This window comes from Symphalangus syndactylus, chromosome 12, assembly GCF_028878055.3.
Source record: "Symphalangus syndactylus isolate Jambi chromosome 12, NHGRI_mSymSyn1-v2.1_pri, whole genome shotgun sequence".
In the NCBI taxonomy this organism is placed as follows: domain Eukaryota; kingdom Metazoa; phylum Chordata; class Mammalia; order Primates; family Hylobatidae; genus Symphalangus; species Symphalangus syndactylus.
In genome coordinates, this window is record NC_072441.2 from 73,953,310 (window position 1) to 73,974,383 (window position 21,074).

A 21,074-nucleotide genomic window follows, 5' to 3' on the forward strand; every position below is an offset into this window, starting at 1 on the left:
AGGAACACCAGCCGCCGCGTAGCAGGCCGGGAAAGGGAGCCTCCTTTTCCCCAGGGGAGTTTAGAGAAGACTCTGCTCCTCCACCTCTTGTGGAGGGCCCGACATCAGTCAGGCTTGCCCGCAGTTATCCGGAGGCCTAACCCTCTCCCTGTGATGCTGTGCTTCAGTGCTCACGCTCCTAGTCCGCCTTCACGTTCCATCCTGCCCGCCTGCCTGGCTCTCTGCCTTCTAGATAGCAGTAGTAAATTAGTGAAAGTACTAGTTAGTCTCTGATATGCAGAAATAATGGCCTAAGCTGTCTTTCTCTTTGTCTCCTCTCCTCTCCTCTCCTCTCTCTCTCTCTCTGCCTGAGCTGCCAGGCAGGGAAGGGCCCCCTGTCCAGCGGACACGTGACCCACGTGACCTTACCTGTCATTGGAGATGACTCAAACTCTTTACCCTGCCCCTTTTGCTTGGTATCCAATAAATAACAGCGCAGGCAGACATTCGGGGCCACTACGGGTCTCCGCGCATTGGTGGTAGTGGTCCCCCGGGCCCAGCTTCCTTTTCTTTTATCTCTTTGTCTCGCGTCTCTATTTCTACAACCTCTCGTCTCTGCACACGGGGAGAGACCCACCGACCCTGTGGGGCCGGACCCTACAGAGCGTGAGAACCCAAGAGACTGGAGACCAGGGATCCATTTCTGCAATAAGCAGCCTTACGTTGAAAGGGAAGAGCTATGCAGCCTTCGCGCTAGTTAGCTTGTGATAAACAGGCTCACAACTCAACGGCTGACACTTCTTACTTCTCCAGCGAGGAGAAGGACGGCGACATGCCACTTCCTGTCTTCCAGCCTCCTGAGTGCAACAATAACACCCAAGGGCACCGCCAAAGCGGCAAAGCAACGGAAGAAAGCGGTAACGCTTAACGGGCAGCCTGTTCTTCAAACCACGACAAAAAGCCAGGGGAAAGCGCGAACGCAGTCCCCCACTACCACAAATTATGCAGTCGAGTTTCCCACATTTGGGGAAATCGCAGGGGTCAGCACATCCGGAGTGCAATGGATAAGCCTCGCCCTGGGAAAACCACCTTCGTGATCATGGTATCTCCCCTGCCAGGTAAGTATGAGCTCCTGCACCTCCGCCCCGCCACAGCCTCACGCGCCTCCCCCTTTACACGCACGGTCACTTGCCCCGCGCACCCCCGAGCCCTCCTAGCCCTGACACACAGCTGGGACTCTCAGGTCCCACCAGCGGTCCTGAACCCCCCTCCCACGGCACGAGAACTCCTTCGTGGCGAAGCAGCATGTGGCCAAGCAGCCAGCCTCTGCGCTGCCTCATCTACATAGAAGTCGCCCTATCCGTGATGTCACCGACAGTGCCTTTCCCAGTCCCCGTCGGCTCTCCCGCACCACCCTCCGCCAACTCAGCCGACCCTCTCGCTGCCGGAGCTGGCAAGCGGAAGTGACGTCCGCCTGTCCCTTTATTCCCTCCCGCTGCCTCGTCTGTTCTCTCCCAAAGAAGCTGGTGCTTAGCCTCCGTTGCGGAGCAACCTTTCGGCGACCAGCTGGAGCCTGGGCACCCTTCTTCAAATAATGGCTTGTGATGCGCAGACTAGAACGTTTAGGGTTACAAAAGAACCTCGTTTTCTTCACATCCTTATCTTTGTGATGAAGGATTCCGCTTACATATATATATGTAATGATTGGTTACTTCAGGTGTGTATATATATATATAGATATATATATATAGATATATATCTCCAAATATCCTAAAGGACACTGCCCTTCATCATTCCATACCGTTACACATGTATAGGACCATGCATGGTGATCTCCTCCACACAAAAATAAATGCTGGTGCAGAACAGGTAAGTGAAATTGAGTACATCAGCTTTTGGGCATTTTGAGCCATGGGTCAGACATGTTAGAGCAGGAGGGCAGGTTGACAGCAAGAGGGAGTGTTTTCCTTTCAATTTTCCAATAGCAAAGTGATGTTTGCCGCTGTCATTTCAGAGTGAGGCGAAGATTTGTTGTTGTTGTCTGGCTTTGTGGGGTTTTTCGTCTGTTTTTTTTTGTTTGTTTTTGAGACAAGGTCTCACTGTCCACCGGGCTGGAGTACAGGGACATGATCAGGGTTGCTTCTGCCTTGACCTCATGAATTCAAGCAAACCTCCTTACTAATCCTCCCGAGTAGCTGGGACTACAGGCACGTGACATCACACCCTGGGGTGTGAACTGGGATTTGATGTTTTCAGTTGGCTCCCTAATGGAATAGGATCCCTTACTATTCTGCAATACAGATCGTCTTCATGATGATCATTCTCGTGTGCATTATATTTCTACTAACCTGCTAATTGTTTTGCTTTTTTCTCTTTTTTCTTTCTTTCTTTCTTTTTTTGACAGGGCCTCACTCTGTTGCCCAGGCTGTATTGCAGTGGCAGGATCTCAGCTCACGGCAACCTCTGCCTCCTGGGTTCAAGCGATTCTCCTGCCTCAGCCTCCTGAGTAGTTGGGATTACAGACTTACTGACATACACCACCACGCTGGTCAATTTTGTTTTGTTTTGTTCTTTTTGTATTTTTAGTACAGACGGGGTTTCGCCATGTTGGTCAGGCTGGTCTCACATTCCTGACCTCAGTTGCTCAGAAAACTGGTGAGGTCAGAAAACGCACCCTGGGAGAGGCTGGCAAAAAGCCCCGAACCGCCGTCGCTAGGCCTGGGGTTTTCTTCTGTACTGAAACACTACTTACTACTCATCTAGTGCAGGGACAAAAGCAATTAGACACTTCTGGGAGTTAAAAGGAGACGAATTGTCAGTGCCATTTGAGAAGGGGTATTAAGGAATTTGCCAGGCTACTGACGCACGTCAGGTGCAAACCGCAGGTTGAGAGACAGCTACGTATTTTCTGTCCGTGAAGGTGATAAGCGGGGGCTTGAAGAAAGATTGACGGGGGATTACACTGGCGCCAGAAATAGGAAAGGGCTGCTTGCGGGTGGGAAGGGTGGGTCGGCTTGCTGACTAGAAGGTTGCCTGGCAGTGGATGTAGGATGTAGAAGCGGGACGTCAAACAAGAAGCTGTCGCTTCAATAAAGTCTGAACAAAGACTAGCTATGAAAACGGCAGGAGAGAGTAGGGAAACTGGACCCGTCTCCTCATAAATCTTCCCGCCTTATATTTCGGGGAGGATCGCAGCGCATGTCGGCCAAGACAGGTGAGACTGCGGTTCTGACCTGCGGGCCTCGATGAATTGCGTCAGGGCACCTGGGCTCCGGGAGAGCCGTTCCCCTCCACAAAGTAAGCGTGTTATGTCTTCGAAAGAACGGGGACACCAAGAGCCCCAAAGGCCCTGCTTCCATCCCAGAGAACAGCCCCCCTCTGCGTAGCTGGTACCTGGCTCTGTGAAGTGAGAACACGTTCCCCGCTAGCACAGAAATCCTACAAACTCCTGAGGGGGCTGCGGTTAGGAGCAGGGGCTGTGTGAAACGTGACTCTGGAGGCTAGAGAAAAACACGAAAACTTTCACGGAGGGTCGTGGGCGGCAAGACACCCAGGCGCCGAGGCAAGAGACCGAGGACACGAGCTGTTCCAGTATAATAAAGCATAAAACAAGAATAGTTATACCAGAGATAGATCTTAGATATGATTATATATCAATATCAATAGTCATTAGTTGGTAGTAATATCTCTTTATTCCCATATTATGATAATCCTCGCTCTGTAATCATAACCTAGGAAAAACCAGGCCCTACAGAGATAGGAGCTGAGGGGACACGGTGAGGAGTGACCAGAAGACAAGAGTGCGAGCCTTCCGTTATGCCCAGCACAGGGCCACCAGAAGGGATCCTTGGTCTAGCGGTGACGCCTTCGTCTGGGAAGACGCCCGTTGCCAGGCGGACCGTGGTCTAGCGGTAGCGAAAAGTGTCAAGGAACACCAGCCGCCGCGTAGCAGGCCGGGAAAGGGAGCCTCCTTTTCCCCAGGGGAGTTTAGAGAAGACTCTGCTCCTCCACCTCTTGTGGAGGGCCCGACATCAGTCAGGCTTGCCCGCAGTTATCCGGAGGCCTAACCCTCTCCCTGTGATGCTGTGCTTCAGTGCTCACGCTCCTAGTCCGCCTTCACGTTCCATCCTGCCCGCCTGCCTGGCTCTCTGCCTTCTAGATAGCAGTAGTAAATTAGTGAAAGTACTAGTTAGTCTCTGATATGCAGAAATAATGGCCTAAGCTGTCTTTCTCTTTGTCTCCTCTCCTCTCCTCTCCTCTCTCTCTCTCTCTGCCTCAGCTGCCAGGCAGGGAAGGGCCCCCTGTCCAGCGGACACGTGACCCACGTGACCTTACCTGTCATTGGAGATGACTCAAACTCTTTACCCTGCCCCTTTTGCTTGGTATCCAATAAATAACAGCGCAGGCAGACATTCGGGGCCACTACGGGTCTCCGCGCATTGGTGGTAGTGGTCCCCCGGGCCCAGCTTCCTTTTCTTTTATCTCTTTGTCTCGCGTCTCTATTTCTACAACCTCTCGTCTCTGCACACGGGGAGAGACCCACCGACCCTGTGGGGCCGGACCCTACAGAGCGTGAGAACCCAAGAGACTGGAGACCAGGGATCCATTTCTGCAATAAGCAGCCTTACGTTGAAAGGGAAGAGCTATGCAGCCTTCGCGCTAGTTAGCTTGTGATAAACAGGCTCACAACTCAACGGCTGACACTTCTTACTTCTCCAGCGAGGAGAAGGACGGCGACATGCCACTTCCTGTCTTCCAGCCTCCTGAGTGCAACAATAACACCCAAGGGCACCGCCAAAGCGGCAAAGCAACGGAAGAAAGCGGTAACGCTTAACGGGCAGCCTGTTCTTCAAACCACGACAAAAAGCCAGGGGAAAGCGCGAACGCAGTCCCCCACTACCACAAATTATGCAGTCGAGTTTCCCACATTTGGGGAAATCGCAGGGGTCAGCACATCCGGAGTGCAATGGATAAGCCTCGCCCTGGGAAAACCACCTTCGTGATCATGGTATCTCCCCTGCCAGGTAAGTATGAGCTCCTGCACCTCCGCCCCGCCACAGCCTCACGCGCCTCCCCCTTTACACGCACGGTCACTTGCCCCGCGCACCCCCGAGCCCTCCTAGCCCTGACACACAGCTGGGACTCTCAGGTCCCACCAGCGGTCCTGAACCCCCCTCCCACGGCACGAGAACTCCTTCGTGGCGAAGCAGCATGTGGCCAAGCAGCCAGCCTCTGCGCTGCCTCATCTACATAGAAGTCGCCCTATCCGTGATGTCACCGACAGTGCCTTTCCCAGTCCCCGTCGGCTCTCCCGCACCACCCTCCGCCAACTCAGCCGACCCTCTCGCTGCCGGAGCCGGCAAGCGGAAGTGACGTCCGCCTGTCCCTTTATTCCCTCCCGCTGCCTCGTCTGTTCTCTCCCAAAGAAGCTGGTGCTTAGCCTCCGTTGCGGAGCAACCTTTCGGCGACCAGCTGGAGCCTGGGCACCCTTCTTCAAATAATGGCTTGTGATGCGCAGACTAGAACGTTTAGGGTTACAAAAGAACCTCGTTTTCTTCACATCCTTATCTTTGTGATGAAGGATTCCGCTTACATATATATATGTAATGATTGGTTACTTCAGGTGTGTATATATATATATAGATATATATATATAGATATATATCTCCAAATATCCTAAAGGACACTGCCCTTCATCATTCCATACCGTTACACATGTATAGGACCATGCATGGTGATCTCCTCCACACAAAAATAAATGCTGGTGCAGAACAGGTAAGTGAAATTGAGTACATCAGCTTTTGGGCATTTTGAGCCATGGGTCAGACATGTTAGAGCAGGAGGGCAGGTTGACAGCAAGAGGGAGTGTTTTCCTTTCAATTTTCCAATAGCAAAGTGATGTTTGCCGCTGTCATTTCAGAGTGAGGCGAAGATTTGTTGTTGTTGTCTGGCTTTGTGGGGTTTTTCGTCTGTTTTTTTTTGTTTGTTTTTGAGACAAGGTCTCACTGTCCACCGGGCTGGAGTACAGGGACATGATCAGGGTTGCTTCTGCCTTGACCTCATGAATTCAAGCAAACCTCCTTACTAATCCTCCCGAGTAGCTGGGACTACAGGCACGTGACATCACACCCTGGGGTGTGAACTGGGATTTGATGTTTTCAGTTGGCTCCCTAATGGAATAGGATCCCTTACTATTCTGCAATACAGATCGTCTTCATGATGATCATTCTCGTGTGCATTATATTTCTACTAACCTGCTAATTGTTTTGCTTTTTTCTCTTTTTTCTTTCTTTCTTTCTTTTTTTGACAGGGCCTCACTCTGTTGCCCAGGCTGTATTGCAGTGGCAGGATCTCAGCTCACGGCAACCTCTGCCTCCTGGGTTCAAGCGATTCTCCTGCCTCAGCCTCCTGAGTAGTTGGGATTACAGACTTACTGACATACACCACCACGCTGGTCAATTTTGTTTTGTTTTGTTCTTTTTGTATTTTTAGTACAGACGGGGTTTCGCCATGTTGGTCAGGCTGGTCTCACATTCCTGACCTCAGTTGCTCAGAAAACTGGTGAGGTCAGAAAACGCACCCTGGGAGAGGCTGGCAAAAAGCCCCGAACCGCCGTCGCTAGGCCTGGGGTTTTCTTCTGTACTGAAACACTACTTACTACTCATCTAGTGCAGGGACAAAAGCAATTAGACACTTCTGGGAGTTAAAAGGAGACGAATTGTCAGTGCCATTTGAGAAGGGGTATTAAGGAATTTGCCAGGCTACTGACGCACGTCAGGTGCAAACCGCAGGTTGAGAGACAGCTACGTATTTTCTGTCCGTGAAGGTGATAAGCGGGGGCTTGAAGAAAGATTGACGGGGGATTACACTGGCGCCAGAAATAGGAAAGGGCTGCTTGCGGGTGGGAAGGGTGGGTCGGCTTGCTGACTAGAAGGTTGCCTGGCAGTGGATGTAGGATGTAGAAGCGGGACGTCAAACAAGAAGCTGTCGCTTCAATAAAGTCTGAACAAAGACTAGCTATGAAAACGGCAGGAGAGAGTAGGGAAACTGGACCCGTCTCCTCATAAATCTTCCCGCCTTATATTTCGGGGAGGATCGCAGCGCATGTCGGCCAAGACAGGTGAGACTGCGGTTCTGACCTGCGGGCCTCGATGAATTGCGTCAGGGCACCTGGGCTCCGGGAGAGCCGTTCCCCTCCACAAAGTAAGCGTGTTATGTCTTCGAAAGAACGGGGACACCAAGAGCCCCAAAGGCCCTGCTTCCATCCCAGAGAACAGCCCCCCTCTGCGTAGCTGGTACCTGGCTCTGTGAAGTGAGAACACGTTCCCCGCTAGCACAGAAATCCTACAAACTCCTGAGGGGGCTGCGGTTAGGAGCAGGGGCTGTGTGAAACGTGACTCTGGAGGCTAGAGAAAAACACGAAAACTTTCACGGAGGGTCGTGGGCGGCAAGACACCCAGGCGCCGAGGCAAGAGACCGAGGACACGAGCTGTTCCAGTATAATAAAGCATAAAACAAGAATAGTTATACCAGAGATAGATCTTAGATATGATTATATATCAATATCAATAGTCATTAGTTGGTAGTAATATCTCTTTATTCCCATATTATGATAATCCTCGCTCTGTAATCATAACCTAGGAAAAACCAGGCCCTACAGAGATAGGAGCTGAGGGGACACGGTGAGGAGTGACCAGAAGACAAGAGTGCGAGCCTTCCGTTATGCCCAGCACAGGGCCACCAGAAGGGATCCTTGGTCTAGCGGTGACGCCTTCGTCTGGGAAGACGCCCGTTGCCAGGCGGACCGTGGTCTAGCGGTAGCGAAAAGTGTCAAGGAACACCAGCCGCCGCGTAGCAGGCCGGGAAAGGGAGCCTCCTTTTCCCCAGGGGAGTTTAGAGAAGACTCTGCTCCTCCACCTCTTGTGGAGGGCCCGACATCAGTCAGGCTTGCCCGCAGTTATCCGGAGGCCTAACCCTCTCCCTGTGATGCTGTGCTTCAGTGCTCACGCTCCTAGTCCGCCTTCACGTTCCATCCTGCCCGCCTGCCTGGCTCTCTGCCTTCTAGATAGCAGTAGTAAATTAGTGAAAGTACTAGTTAGTCTCTGATATGCAGAAATAATGGCCTAAGCTGTCTTTCTCTTTGTCTCCTCTCCTCTCCTCTCTCTCTCTCTCTGCCTCAGCTGCCAGGCAGGGAAGGGCCCCCTGTCCAGCGGACACGTGACCCACGTGACCTTACCTGTCATTGGAGATGACTCAAACTCTTTACCCTGCCCCTTTTGCTTGGTATCCAATAAATAACAGCGCAGGCAGACATTCGGGGCCACTACGGGTCTCCGCGCATTGGTGGTAGTGGTCCCCCGGGCCCAGCTTCCTTTTCTTTTATCTCTTTGTCTCGCGTCTCTATTTCTACAACCTCTCGTCTCTGCACACGGGGAGAGACCCACCGACCCTGTGGGGCCGGACCCTACAGAGCGTGAGAACCCAAGAGACTGGAGACCAGGGATCCATTTCTGCAATAAGCAGCCTTACGTTGAAAGGGAAGAGCTATGCAGCCTTCGCGCTAGTTAGCTTGTGATAAACAGGCTCACAACTCAACGGCTGACACTTCTTACTTCTCCAGCGAGGAGAAGGACGGCGACATGCCACTTCCTGTCTTCCAGCCTCCTGAGTGCAACAATAACACCCAAGGGCACCGCCAAAGCGGCAAAGCAACGGAAGAAAGCGGTAACGCTTAACGGGCAGCCTGTTCTTCAAACCACGACAAAAAGCCAGGGGAAAGCGCGAACGCAGTCCCCCACTACCACAAATTATGCAGTCGAGTTTCCCACATTTGGGGAAATCGCAGGGGTCAGCACATCCGGAGTGCAATGGATAAGCCTCGCCCTGGGAAAACCACCTTCGTGATCATGGTATCTCCCCTGCCAGGTAAGTATGAGCTCCTGCACCTCCGCCCCGCCACAGCCTCACGCGCCTCCCCCTTTACACGCACGGTCACTTGCCCCGCGCACCCCCGAGCCCTCCTAGCCCTGACACACAGCTGGGACTCTCAGGTCCCACCAGCGGTCCTGAACCCCCCTCCCACGGCACGAGAACTCCTTCGTGGCGAAGCAGCATGTGGCCAAGCAGCCAGCCTCTGCGCTGCCTCATCTACATAGAAGTCGCCCTATCCGTGATGTCACCGACAGTGCCTTTCCCAGTCCCCGTCGGCTCTCCCGCACCACCCTCCGCCAACTCAGCCGACCCTCTCGCTGCCGGAGCCGGCAAGCGGAAGTGACGTCCGCCTGTCCCTTTATTCCCTCCCGCTGCCTCGTCTGTTCTCTCCCAAAGAAGCTGGTGCTTAGCCTCCGTTGCGGAGCAACCTTTCGGCGACCAGCTGGAGCCTGGGCACCCTTCTTCAAATAATGGCTTGTGATGCGCAGACTAGAACGTTTAGGGTTACAAAAGAACCTCGTTTTCTTCACATCCTTATCTTTGTGATGAAGGATTCCGCTTACATATATATATGTAATGATTGGTTTCTTCAGGTGTGTATATATATATATAGATATATATATATAGATATATATCTCCAAATATCCTAAAGGACACTGCCCTTCATCATTCCATACCGTTACACATGTATAGGACCATGCATGGTGATCTCCTCCACACAAAAATAAATGCTGGTGCAGAACAGGTAAGTGAAATTGAGTACATCAGCTTTTGGGCATTTTGAGCCATGGGTCAGACATGTTAGAGCAGGAGGGCAGGTTGACAGCAAGAGGGAGTGTTTTCCTTTCAATTTTCCAATAGCAAAGTGATGTTTGCCGCTGTCATTTCAGAGTGAGGCGAAGATTTGTTGTTGTTGTCTGGCTTTGTGGGGTTTTTCGTCTGTTTTTTTTGTTTGTTTTTGAGACAAGGTCTCACTGTCCACCGGGCTGGAGTACAGGGACATGATCAGGGTTGCTTCTGCCTTGACCTCATGAATTCAAGCAAACCTCCTTACTAATCCTCCCGAGTAGCTGGGACTACAGGCACGTGACATCACACCCTGGGGTGTGAACTGGGATTTGATGTTTTCAGTTGGCTCCCTAATGGAATAGGATCCCTTACTATTCTGGAATACAGATCGTCTTCATGATGATCATTCTCGTGTGCATTATATTTCTACTAACCTGCTAATTGTTTTGCTTTTTTCTCTTTTTTCTTTCTTTCTTTCTTTTTTTGACAGGGCCTCACTCTGTTGCCCAGGCTGTATTGCAGTGGCAGGATCTCAGCTCACGGCAACCTCTGCCTCCTGGGTTCAAGCGATTCTCCTGCCTCAGCCTCCTGAGTAGTTGGGATTACAGACTTACTGACATACACCACCACGCTGGTCAATTTTGTTTTGTTTTGTTCTTTTTGTATTTTTAGTACAGACGGGGTTTCGCCATGTTGGTCAGGCTGGTCTCACATTCCTGACCTCAGTTGCTCAGAAAACTGGTGAGGTCAGAAAACGCACCCTGGGAGAGGCTGGCAAAAAGCCCCGAACCGCCGTCGCTAGGCCTGGGGTTTTCTTCTGTACTGAAACACTACTTACTACTCATCTAGTGCAGGGACAAAAGCAATTAGACACTTCTGGGAGTTAAAAGGAGACGAATTGTCAGTGCCATTTGAGAAGGGGTATTAAGGAATTTGCCAGGCTACTGACGCACGTCAGGTGCAAACCGCAGGTTGAGAGACAGCTACGTATTTTCTGTCCGTGAAGGTGATAAGCGGGGGCTTGAAGAAAGATTGACGGGGGATTACACTGGCGCCAGAAATAGGAAAGGGCTGCTTGCGGGTGGGAAGGGTGGGTCGGCTTGCTGACTAGAAGGTTGCCTGGCAGTGGATGTAGGATGTAGAAGCGGGACGTCAAACAAGAAGCTGTCGCTTCAATAAAGTCTGAACAAAGACTAGCTATGAAAACGGCAGGAGAGAGTAGGGAAACTGGACCCGTCTCCTCATAAATCTTCCCGCCTTATATTTCGGGGAGGATCGCAGCGCATGTCGGCCAAGACAGGTGAGACTGCGGTTCTGACCTGCGGGCCTCGATGAATTGCGTCAGGGCACCTGGGCTCCGGGAGAGCCGTTCCCCTCCACAAAGTAAGCGTGTTATGTCTTCGAAAGAACGGGGACACCAAGAGCCCCAAAGGCCCTGCTTCCATCCCAGAGAACAGCCCCCCTCTGCGTAGCTGGTACCTGGCTCTGTGAAGTGAGAACACGTTCCCCGCTAGCACAGAAATCCTACAAACTCCTGAGGGGGCTGCGGTTAGGAGCAGGGGCTGTGTGAAACGTGACTCTGGAGGCTAGAGAAAAACACGAAAACTTTCACGGAGGGTCGTGGGCGGCAAGACACCCAGGCGCCGAGGCAAGAGACCGAGGACACGAGCTGTTCCAGTATAATAAAACATAAAACAAGAAGAGTTATACCAGAGATAGATCTTAGATATGATTATATATCAATATCAATAGTCATTAGTTGGTAGTAATATCTCTTTATTCCCATATTATGATAATCCTCGCTCTGTAATCATAACCTAGGAAAAACCAGGCCCTACAGAGATAGGAGCTGAAGGGACACGGTGAGGAGTGACCAGAAGACAAGAGTGCGAGCCTTCCGTTATGCCCAGCACAGGGCCACCAGAAGGGATCCTGGGTCTAGCGGTGACGCCTTCGTCTGGGAAGACGCCCGTTGCCAGGCGGACCGTGGTCTAGCGGTAGCGAAAAGTGTCAAGGAACACCAGCCGCCGCGTAGCAGGCCGGGAAAGGGAGCCTCCTTTTCCCCAGGGGAGTTTAGAGAAGACTCTGCTCCTCCACCTCTTGTGGAGGGCCCGACATCAGTCAGGCTTGCCCGCAGTTATCCGGAGGCCTAACCCTCTCCCTGTGATGCTGTGCTTCAGTGCTCACGCTCCTAGTCCGCCTTCACGTTCCATCCTGCCCGCCTGCCTGGCTCTCTGCCTTCTAGATAGCAGTAGTAAATTAGTGAAAGTACTAGTTAGTCTCTGATATGCAGAAATAATGGCCTAAGCTGTCTTTCTCTTTGTCTCCTCTCCTCTCCTCTCTCTCTCTCTCTGCCTCAGCTGCCAGGCAGGGAAGGGCCCCCTGTCCAGCGGACACGTGACCCACGTGACCTTACCTGTCATTGGAGATGACTCAAACTCTTTACCCTGCCCCTTTTGCTTGGTATCCAATAAATAACAGCGCAGGCAGACATTCGGGGCCACTACGGGTCTCCGCGCATTGGTGGTAGTGGTCCCCCGGGCCCAGCTTCCTTTTCTTTTATCTCTTTGTCTCGCGTCTCTATTTCTACAACCTCTCGTCTCTGCACACGGGGAGAGACCCACCGACCCTGTGGGGCCGGACCCTACAGAGCGTGAGAACCCAAGAGACTGGAGACCAGGGATCCATTTCTGCAATAAGCAGCCTTACGTTGAAAGGGAAGAGCTATGCAGCCTTCGCGCTAGTTAGCTTGTGATAAACAGGCTCACAACTCAACGGCTGACACTTCTTACTTCTCCAGCGAGGAGAAGGACGGCGACATGCCACTTCCTGTCTTCCAGCCTCCTGAGTGCAACAATAACACCCAAGGGCACCGCCAAAGCGGCAAAGCAACGGAAGAAAGCGGTAACGCTTAACGGGCAGCCTGTTCTTCAAACCACGACAAAAAGCCAGGGGAAAGCGCGAACGCAGTCCCCCACTACCACAAATTATGCAGTCGAGTTTCCCACATTTGGGGAAATCGCAGGGGTCAGCACATCCGGAGTGCAATGGATAAGCCTCGCCCTGGGAAAACCACCTTCGTGATCATGGTATCTCCCCTGCCAGGTAAGTATGAGCTCCTGCACCTCCGCCCCGCCACAGCCTCACGCGCCTCCCCCTTTACACGCACGGTCACTTGCCCCGCGCACCCCCGAGCCCTCCTAGCCCTGACACACAGCTGGGACTCTCAGGTCCCACCAGCGGTCCTGAACCCCCCTCCCACGGCACGAGAACTCCTTCGTGGCGAAGCAGCATGTGGCCAAGCAGCCAGCCTCTGCGCTGCCTCATCTACATAGAAGTCGCCCTATCCGTGATGTCACCGACAGTGCCTTTCCCAGTCCCCGTCGGCTCTCCCGCACCACCCTCCGCCAACTCAGCCGACCCTCTCGCTGCCGGAGCCGGCAAGCGGAAGTGACGTCCGCCTGTCCCTTTATTCCCTCCCGCTGCCTCGTCTGTTCTCTCCCAAAGAAGCTGGTGCTTAGCCTCCGTTGCGGAGCAACCTTTCGGCGACCAGCTGGAGCCTGGGCACCCTTCTTCAAATAATGGCTTGTGATGCGCAGACTAGAACGTTTAGGGTTACAAAAGAACCTCGTTTTCTTCACATCCTTATCTTTGTGATGAAGGATTCCGCTTACATATATATATGTAATGATTGGTTTCTTCAGGTGTGTATATATATATATAGATATATATATATAGATATATATCTCCAAATATCCTAAAGGACACTGCCCTTCATCATTCCATACCGTTACACATGTATAGGACCATGCATGGTGATCTCCTCCACACAAAAATAAATGCTGGTGCAGAACAGGTAAGTGAAATTGAGTACATCAGCTTTTGGGCATTTTGAGCCATGGGTCAGACATGTTAGAGCAGGAGGGCAGGTTGACAGCAAGAGGGAGTGTTTTCCTTTCAATTTTCCAATAGCAAAGTGATGTTTGCCGCTGTCATTTCAGAGTGAGGCGAAGATTTGTTGTTGTTGTCTGGCTTTGTGGGGTTTTTCGTCTGTTTTTTTTGTTTGTTTTTGAGACAAGGTCTCACTGTCCACCGGGCTGGAGTACAGGGACATGATCAGGGTTGCTTCTGCCTTGACCTCATGAATTCAAGCAAACCTCCTTACTAATCCTCCCGAGTAGCTGGGACTACAGGCACGTGACATCACACCCTGGGGTGTGAACTGGGATTTGATGTTTTCAGTTGGCTCCCTAATGGAATAGGATCCCTTACTATTCTGGAATACAGATCGTCTTCATGATGATCATTCTCGTGTGCATTATATTTCTACTAACCTGCTAATTGTTTTGCTTTTTTCTCTTTTTTCTTTCTTTCTTTCTTTTTTTGACAGGGCCTCACTCTGTTGCCCAGGCTGTATTGCAGTGGCAGGATCTCAGCTCACGGCAACCTCTGCCTCCTGGGTTCAAGCGATTCTCCTGCCTCAGCCTCCTGAGTAGTTGGGATTACAGACTTACTGACATACACCACCACGCTGGTCAATTTTGTTTTGTTTTGTTCTTTTTGTATTTTTAGTACAGACGGGGTTTCGCCATGTTGGTCAGGCTGGTCTCACATTCCTGACCTCAGTTGCTCAGAAAACTGGTGAGGTCAGAAAACGCACCCTGGGAGAGGCTGGCAAAAAGCCCCGAACCGCCGTCGCTAGGCCTGGGGTTTTCTTCTGTACTGAAACACTACTTACTACTCATCTAGTGCAGGGACAAAAGCAATTAGACACTTCTGGGAGTTAAAAGGAGACGAATTGTCAGTGCCATTTGAGAAGGGGTATTAAGGAATTTGCCAGGCTACTGACGCACGTCAGGTGCAAACCGCAGGTTGAGAGACAGCTACGTATTTTCTGTCCGTGAAGGTGATAAGCGGGGGCTTGAAGAAAGATTGACGGGGGATTACACTGGCGCCAGAAATAGGAAAGGGCTGCTTGCGGGTGGGAAGGGTGGGTCGGCTTGCTGACTAGAAGGTTGCCTGGCAGTGGATGTAGGATGTAGAAGCGGGACGTCAAACAAGAAGCTGTCGCTTCAATAAAGTCTGAACAAAGACTAGCTATGAAAACGGCAGGAGAGAGTAGGGAAACTGGACCCGTCTCCTCATAAATCTTCCCGCCTTATATTTCGGGGAGGATCGCAGCGCATGTCGGCCAAGACAGGTGAGACTGCGGTTCTGACCTGCGGGCCTCGATGAATTGCGTCAGGGCACCTGGGCTCCGGGAGAGCCGTTCCCCTCCACAAAGTAAGCGTGTTATGTCTTCGAAAGAACGGGGACACCAAGAGCCCCAAAGGCCCTGCTTCCATCCCAGAGAACAGCCCCCCTCTGCGTAGCTGGTACCTGGCTCTGTGAAGTGAGAACACGTTCCCCGCTAGCACAGAAATCCTACAAACTCCTGAGGGGGCTGCGGTTAGGAGCAGGGGCTGTGTGAAACGTGACTCTGGAGGCTAGAGAAAAACACGAAAACTTTCACGGAGGGTCGTGGGCGGCAAGACACCCAGGCGCCGAGGCAAGAGACCGAGGACACGAGCTGTTCCAGTATAATAAAGCATAAAACAAGAAGAGTTATACCAGAGATAGATCTTAGATATGATTATATATCAATATCAATAGTCATTAGTTGGTAGTAATATCTCTTTATTCCCATATTATGATAATCCTCGCTCTGTAATCATAACCTAGGAAAAACCAGGCCCTACAGAGATAGGAGCTGAAGGGACACGGTGAGGAGTGACCAGAAGACAAGAGTGCGAGCCTTCCGTTATGCCCAGCACAGGGCCACCAGAAGGGATCCTGGGTCTAGCGGTGACGCCTTCGTCTGGGAAGACGCCCGTTGCCAGGCGGACCGTGGTCTAGCGGTAGCGAAAAGTGTCAAGGAACACCAGCCGCCGCGTAGCAGGCCGGGAAAGGGAGCCTCCTTTTCCCCAGGGGAGTTTAGAGAAGACTCTGCTCCTCCACCTCTTGTGGAGGGCCCGACATCAGTCAGGCTTGCCCGCAGTTATCCGGAGGCCTAACCCTCTCCCTGTGATGCTGTGCTTCAGTGCTCACGCTCCTAGTCCGCCTTCACGTTCCATCCTGCCCGCCTGCCTGGCTCTCTGCCTTCTAGATAGCAGTAGTAAATTAGTGAAAGTACTAGTTAGTCTCTGATATGCAGAAATAATGGCCTAAGCTGTCTTTCTCTTTGTCTCCTCTCCTCTCCTCTCCTCTCTCTCTCTCTCTGCCTGAGCTGCCAGGCAGGGAAGGGCCCCCTGTCCAGCGGACACGTGACCCACGTGACCTTACCTGTCATTGGAGATGACTCAAACTCTTTACCCTGCCCCTTTTGCTTGGTATCCAATAAATAACAGCGCAGGCAGACATTCGGGGCCACTACGGGTCTCCGCGCATTGGTGGTAGTGGTCCCCCGGGCCCAGCTTCCTTTTCTTTTATCTCTTTGTCTCGCGTCTCTATTTCTACAACCTCTCGTCTCTGCACACGGGGAGAGACCCACCGACCCTGTGGGGCCGGACCCTACAGAGCGTGAGAACCCAAGAGACTGGAGACCAGGGATCCATTTCTGCAATAAGCAGCCTTACGTTGAAAGGGAAGAGCTATGCAGCCTTCGCGCTAGTTAGCTTGTGATAAACAGGCTCACAACTCAACGGCTGACACTTCTTACTTCTCCAGCGAGGAGAAGGACGGCGACATGCCACTTCCTGTCTTCCAGCCTCCTGAGTGCAACAATAACACCCAAGGGCACCGCCAAAGCGGCAAAGCAACGGAAGAAAGCGGTAACGCTTAACGGGCAGCCTGTTCTTCAAACCACGACAAAAAGCCAGGGGAAAGCGCGAACGCAGTCCCCCACTACCACAAATTATGCAGTCGAGTTTCCCACATTTGGGGAAATCGCAGGGGTCAGCACATCCGGAGTGCAATGGATAAGCCTCGCCCTGGGAAAACCACCTTCGTGATCATGGTATCTCCCCTGCCAGGTAAGTATGAGCTCCTGCACCTCCGCCCCGCCACAGCCTCACGCGCCTCCCCCTTTACACGCACGGTCACTTGCCCCGCGCACCCCCGAGCCCTCCTAGCCCTGACACACAGCTGGGACTCTCAGGTCCCACCAGCGGTCCTGAACCCCCCTCCCACGGCACGAGAACTCCTTCGTGGCGAAGCAGCATGTGGCCAAGCAGCCAGCCTCTGCGCTGCCTCATCTACATAGAAGTCGCCCTATCCGTGATGTCACCGACAGTGCCTTTCCCAGTCCCCGTCGGCTCTCCCGCACCACCCTCCGCCAACTCAGCCGACCCTCTCGCTGCTGGAGCCGGCAAGCGGAAGTGACGTCCGCCTGTCCCTTTATTCCCTCCCGCTGCCTCGTCTGTTCTCTCCCAAAGAAGCTGGTGCTTAGCCTCCGTTGCGGAGCAACCTTTCGGCGACCAGCTGGAGCCTGGGCACCCTTCTTCAAATAATGGCTTGTGATGCGCAGACTAGAACGTTTAGGGTTACAAAAGAACCTCGTTTTCTTCACATCCTTATCTTTGTGATGAAGGATTCCGCTTACATATATATATGTAATGATTGGTTTCTTCAGGTGTGTATATATATATATAGATATATATATATAGATATATATCTCCAAATATCCTAAAGGACACTGCCCTTCATCATTCCATACCGTTACACATGTATAGGACCATGCATGGTGATCTCCTCCACACAAAAATAAATGCTGGTGCAGAACAGGTAAGTGAAATTGAGTACATCAGCTTTTGGGCATTTTGAGCCATGGGTCAGACATGTTAGAGCAGGAGGGCAGGTTGACAGCAAGAGGGAGTGTTTTCCTTTCAATTTTCCAATAGCAAAGTGATGTTTGCCGCTGTCATTTCAGAGTGAGGCGAAGATTTGTTGTTGTTGTCTGGCTTTGTGGGGTTTTTCGTCTGTTTTTTTTGTTTGTTTTTGAGACAAGGTCTCACTGTCCACCGGGCTGGAGTACAGGGACATGATCAGGGTTGCTTCTGCCTTGACCTCATGAATTCAAGCAAACCTCCTTACTAATCCTCCCGAGTAGCTGGGACTACAGGCACGTGACATCACACCCTGGGGTGTGAACTGGGATTTGATGTTTTCAGTTGGCTCCCTAATGGAATAGGATCCCTTACTATTCTGGAATACAGATCGTCTTCATGATGATCATTCTCGTGTGCATTATATTTCTACTAACCTGCTAATTGTTTTGCTTTTTTCTCTTTTTTCTTTCTTTCTTTCTTTTTTTGACAGGGCCTCACTCTGTTGCCCAGGCTGTATTGCAGTGGCAGGATCTCAGCTCACGGCAACCTCTGCCTCCTGGGTTCAAGCGATTCTCCTGCCTCAGCCTCCTGAGTAGTTGGGATTACAGACTTACTGACATACACCACCACGCTGGTCAATTTTGTTTTGTTTTGTTCTTTTTGTATTTTTAGTACAGACGGGGTTTCGCCATGTTGGTCAGGCTGGTCTCACATTCCTGACCTCAGTTGCTCAGAAAACTGGTGAGGTCAGAAAACGCACCCTGGGAGAGGCTGGCAAAAAGCCCCGAACCGCCGTCGCTAGGCCTGGGGTTTTCTTCTGTACTGAAACACTACTTACTACTCATCTAGTGCAGGGACAAAAGCAATTAGACACTTCTGGGAGTTAAAAGGAGACGAATTGTCAGTGCCATTTGAGAAGGGGTATTAAGGAATTTGCCAGGCTACTGACGCACGTCAGGTGCAAACCGCAGGTTGAGAGACAGCTACGTATTTTCTGTCCGTGAAGGTGATAAGCGGGGGCTTGAAGAAAGATTGACGGGGGATTACACTGGCGCCAGAAATAGGAAAGGGCTGCTTGCGGGTGGGAAGGGTGGGTCGGCTTGCTGACTAGAAGGTTGCCTGGCAGTGGATGTAGGATGTAGAAGCGGGACGTCAAACAAGAAGCTGTCGCTTCAATAAAGTCTGAACAAAGACTAGCTATGAAAACGGCAGGAGAGAGTAGGGAAACTGGACCCGTCTCCTCATAAATCTTCCCGCCTTATATTTCGGGGAGGATCGCAGCGCATGTCGGCCAAGACAGGTGAGACTGCGGTTCTGACCTGCGGGCCTCGATGAATTGCGTCAGGGCACCTGGGCTCCGGGAGAGCCGTTCCCCTCCACAAAGTAAGCGTGTTATGTCTTCGAAAGAACGGGGACACCAAGAGCCCCAAAGGCCCTGCTTCCATCCCAGAGAACAGCCCCCCTCTGCGTAGCTGGTACCTGGCTCTGTGAAGTGAGAACACGTTCCCCGCTAGCACAGAAATCCTACAAACTCCTGAGGGGGCTGCGGTTAGGAGCAGGGGCTGTGTGAAACGTGACTCTGGAGGCTAGAGAAAAACACGAAAACTTTCACGGAGGGTCGTGGGCGGCAAGACACCCAGGCGCCGAGGCAAGAGACCGAGGACACGAGCTGTTCCAGTATAATAAAGCATAAAACAAGAAGAGTTATACCAGAGATAGATCTTAGATATGATTATATATCAATATCAATAGTCATTAGTTGGTAGTAATATCTCTTTATTCCCATATTATGATAATCCTCGCTCTGTAATCATAACCTAGGAAAAACCAGGCCCTACAGAGATAGGAGCTGAAGGGACACGGTGAGGAGTGACCAGAAGACAAGAGTGCGAGCCTTCCGTTATGCCCAGCACAGGGCCACCAGAAGGGATCCTGGGTCTAGCGGTGACGCCTTCGTCTGGGAAGACGCCCGTTGCCAGGCGGACCGTGGTCTAGCGGTAGCGAAAAGTGTCAAGGAACACCAGCCGCCGCGTAGCAGGCCGGGAAAGGGAGCCTCCTTTTCCCCAGGGGAGTTTAGAGAAGACTCTGCTCCTCCACCTCTTGTGGAGGGCCCGACATCAGTCAGGCTTGCCCGCAGTTATCCGGAGGCCTAACCCTCTCCCTGTGATGCTGTGCTTCAGTGCTCACGCTCCTAGTCCGCCTTCACGTTCCATCCTGCCCGCCTGCCTGGCTCTCTGCCTTCTAGATAGCAGTAGTAAATTAGTGAAAGTACTAGTTAGTCTCTGATATGCAGAAATAATGGCCTAAGCTGTCTTTCTCTTTGTCTCCTCTCCTCTCCTCTCCTCTCTCTCTCTCTCTGCCTGAGCTGCCAGGCAGGGAAGGGCCCCCTGTCCAGCGGACACGTGACCCACGTGACCTTACCTGTCATTGGAGATGACTCAAACTCTTTACCCTGCCCCTTTTGCTTGGTATCCAATAAATAACAGCGCAGGCAGACATTCGGGGCCACTACGGGTCTCCGCGCATTGGTGGTAGTGGTCCCCCGGGCCCAGCTTCCTTTTCTTTTATCTCTTTGTCTCGCGTCTCTATTTCTACAACCTCTCGTCTCTGCACACGGGGAGAGACCCACCGACCCTGTGGGGCCGGACCCTACAGAGCGTGAGAACCCAAGAGACTGGAGACCAGGGATCCATTTCTGCAATAAGCAGCCTTACGTTGAAAGGGAAGAGCTATGCAGCCTTCGCGCTAGTTAGCTTGTGATAAACAGGCTCACAACTCAACGGCTGACACTTCTTACTTCTCCAGCGAGGAGAAGGACGGCGACATGCCACTTCCTGTCTTCCAGCCTCCTGAGTGCAACAATAACACCCAAGGGCACCGCCAAAGCGGCAAAGCAACGGAAGAAAGCGGTAACGCTTAACGGGCAGCCTGTTCTTCAAACCACGACAAAAAGCCAGGGGAAAGCGCGAACGCAGTCCCCCACTACCACAAATTATGCAGTCGAGTTTCCCACATTTGGGGAAATCGCAGGGGTCAGCACATCCGGAGTGCAATGGATAAGCCTCGCCCTGGGAAAACCACCTTCGTGATCATGGTATCTCCCCTGCCAGGTAAGTATGAGCTCCTGCACCTCCGCCCCGCCACAGCCTCACGCGCCTCCCCCTTTACACGCACGGTCACTTGCCCCGCGCACCCCCGAGCCCTCCTAGCCCTGACACACAGCTGGGACTCTCAGGTCCCACCAGCGGTCCTGAACCCCCCTCCCACGGCACGAGAACTCCTTCGTGGCGAAGCAGCATGTGGCCAAGCAGCCAGCCTCTGCGCTGCCTCATCTACATAGAAGTCGCCCTATCCGTGATGTCACCGACAGTGCCTTTCCCAGTCCCCGTCGGCTCTCCCGCACCACCCTCCGCCAACTCAGCCGACCCTCTCGCTGCCGGAGCCGGCAAGCGGAAGTGACGTCCGCCTGTCCCTTTATTCCCTCCCGCTGCCTCGTCTGTTCTCTCCCAAAGAAGCTGGTGCTTAGCCTCCGTTGCGGAGCAACCTTTCGGCGACCAGCTGGAGCCTGGG

At 52.3% G+C, this 21,074-nt stretch overlaps 6 non-coding genes across 6 annotated transcripts; all 6 read right to left on the reverse strand.

Annotated features, from left to right (window-relative positions):
• Positions 1–941: 941 nt before the first annotated feature.
• LOC134735065 (U1 spliceosomal RNA) lies at positions 942–1,105 on the reverse strand. Its single transcript, XR_010117924.1, has one exon. It is a non-coding gene; the product is annotated as a U1 spliceosomal RNA (small nuclear RNA).
• A 3,742-nt stretch (positions 1,106–4,847) lies between these two features.
• On the reverse strand, positions 4,848–5,011 carry LOC134735066 (U1 spliceosomal RNA). Its single transcript, XR_010117925.1, has one exon. It is a non-coding gene; the product is annotated as a U1 spliceosomal RNA (small nuclear RNA).
• Positions 5,012–8,748: 3,737 nt separating this feature from the next.
• On the reverse strand, positions 8,749–8,912 carry LOC134735067 (U1 spliceosomal RNA). The gene has a single exon (XR_010117926.1). It is a non-coding gene; the product is annotated as a U1 spliceosomal RNA (small nuclear RNA).
• A 3,736-nt stretch (positions 8,913–12,648) lies between these two features.
• Positions 12,649–12,812, reverse strand: LOC134735068 (U1 spliceosomal RNA). The gene has a single exon (XR_010117927.1). It is a non-coding gene; the product is annotated as a U1 spliceosomal RNA (small nuclear RNA).
• Positions 12,813–16,553: 3,741 nt separating this feature from the next.
• Positions 16,554–16,717, reverse strand: LOC134735069 (U1 spliceosomal RNA). Its single transcript, XR_010117928.1, has one exon. It is a non-coding gene; the product is annotated as a U1 spliceosomal RNA (small nuclear RNA).
• Positions 16,718–20,458: 3,741 nt separating this feature from the next.
• On the reverse strand, positions 20,459–20,622 carry LOC134735070 (U1 spliceosomal RNA). Its single transcript, XR_010117929.1, has one exon. It is a non-coding gene; the product is annotated as a U1 spliceosomal RNA (small nuclear RNA).
• Between the last annotated feature and the right edge of the window lie 452 nt (positions 20,623–21,074).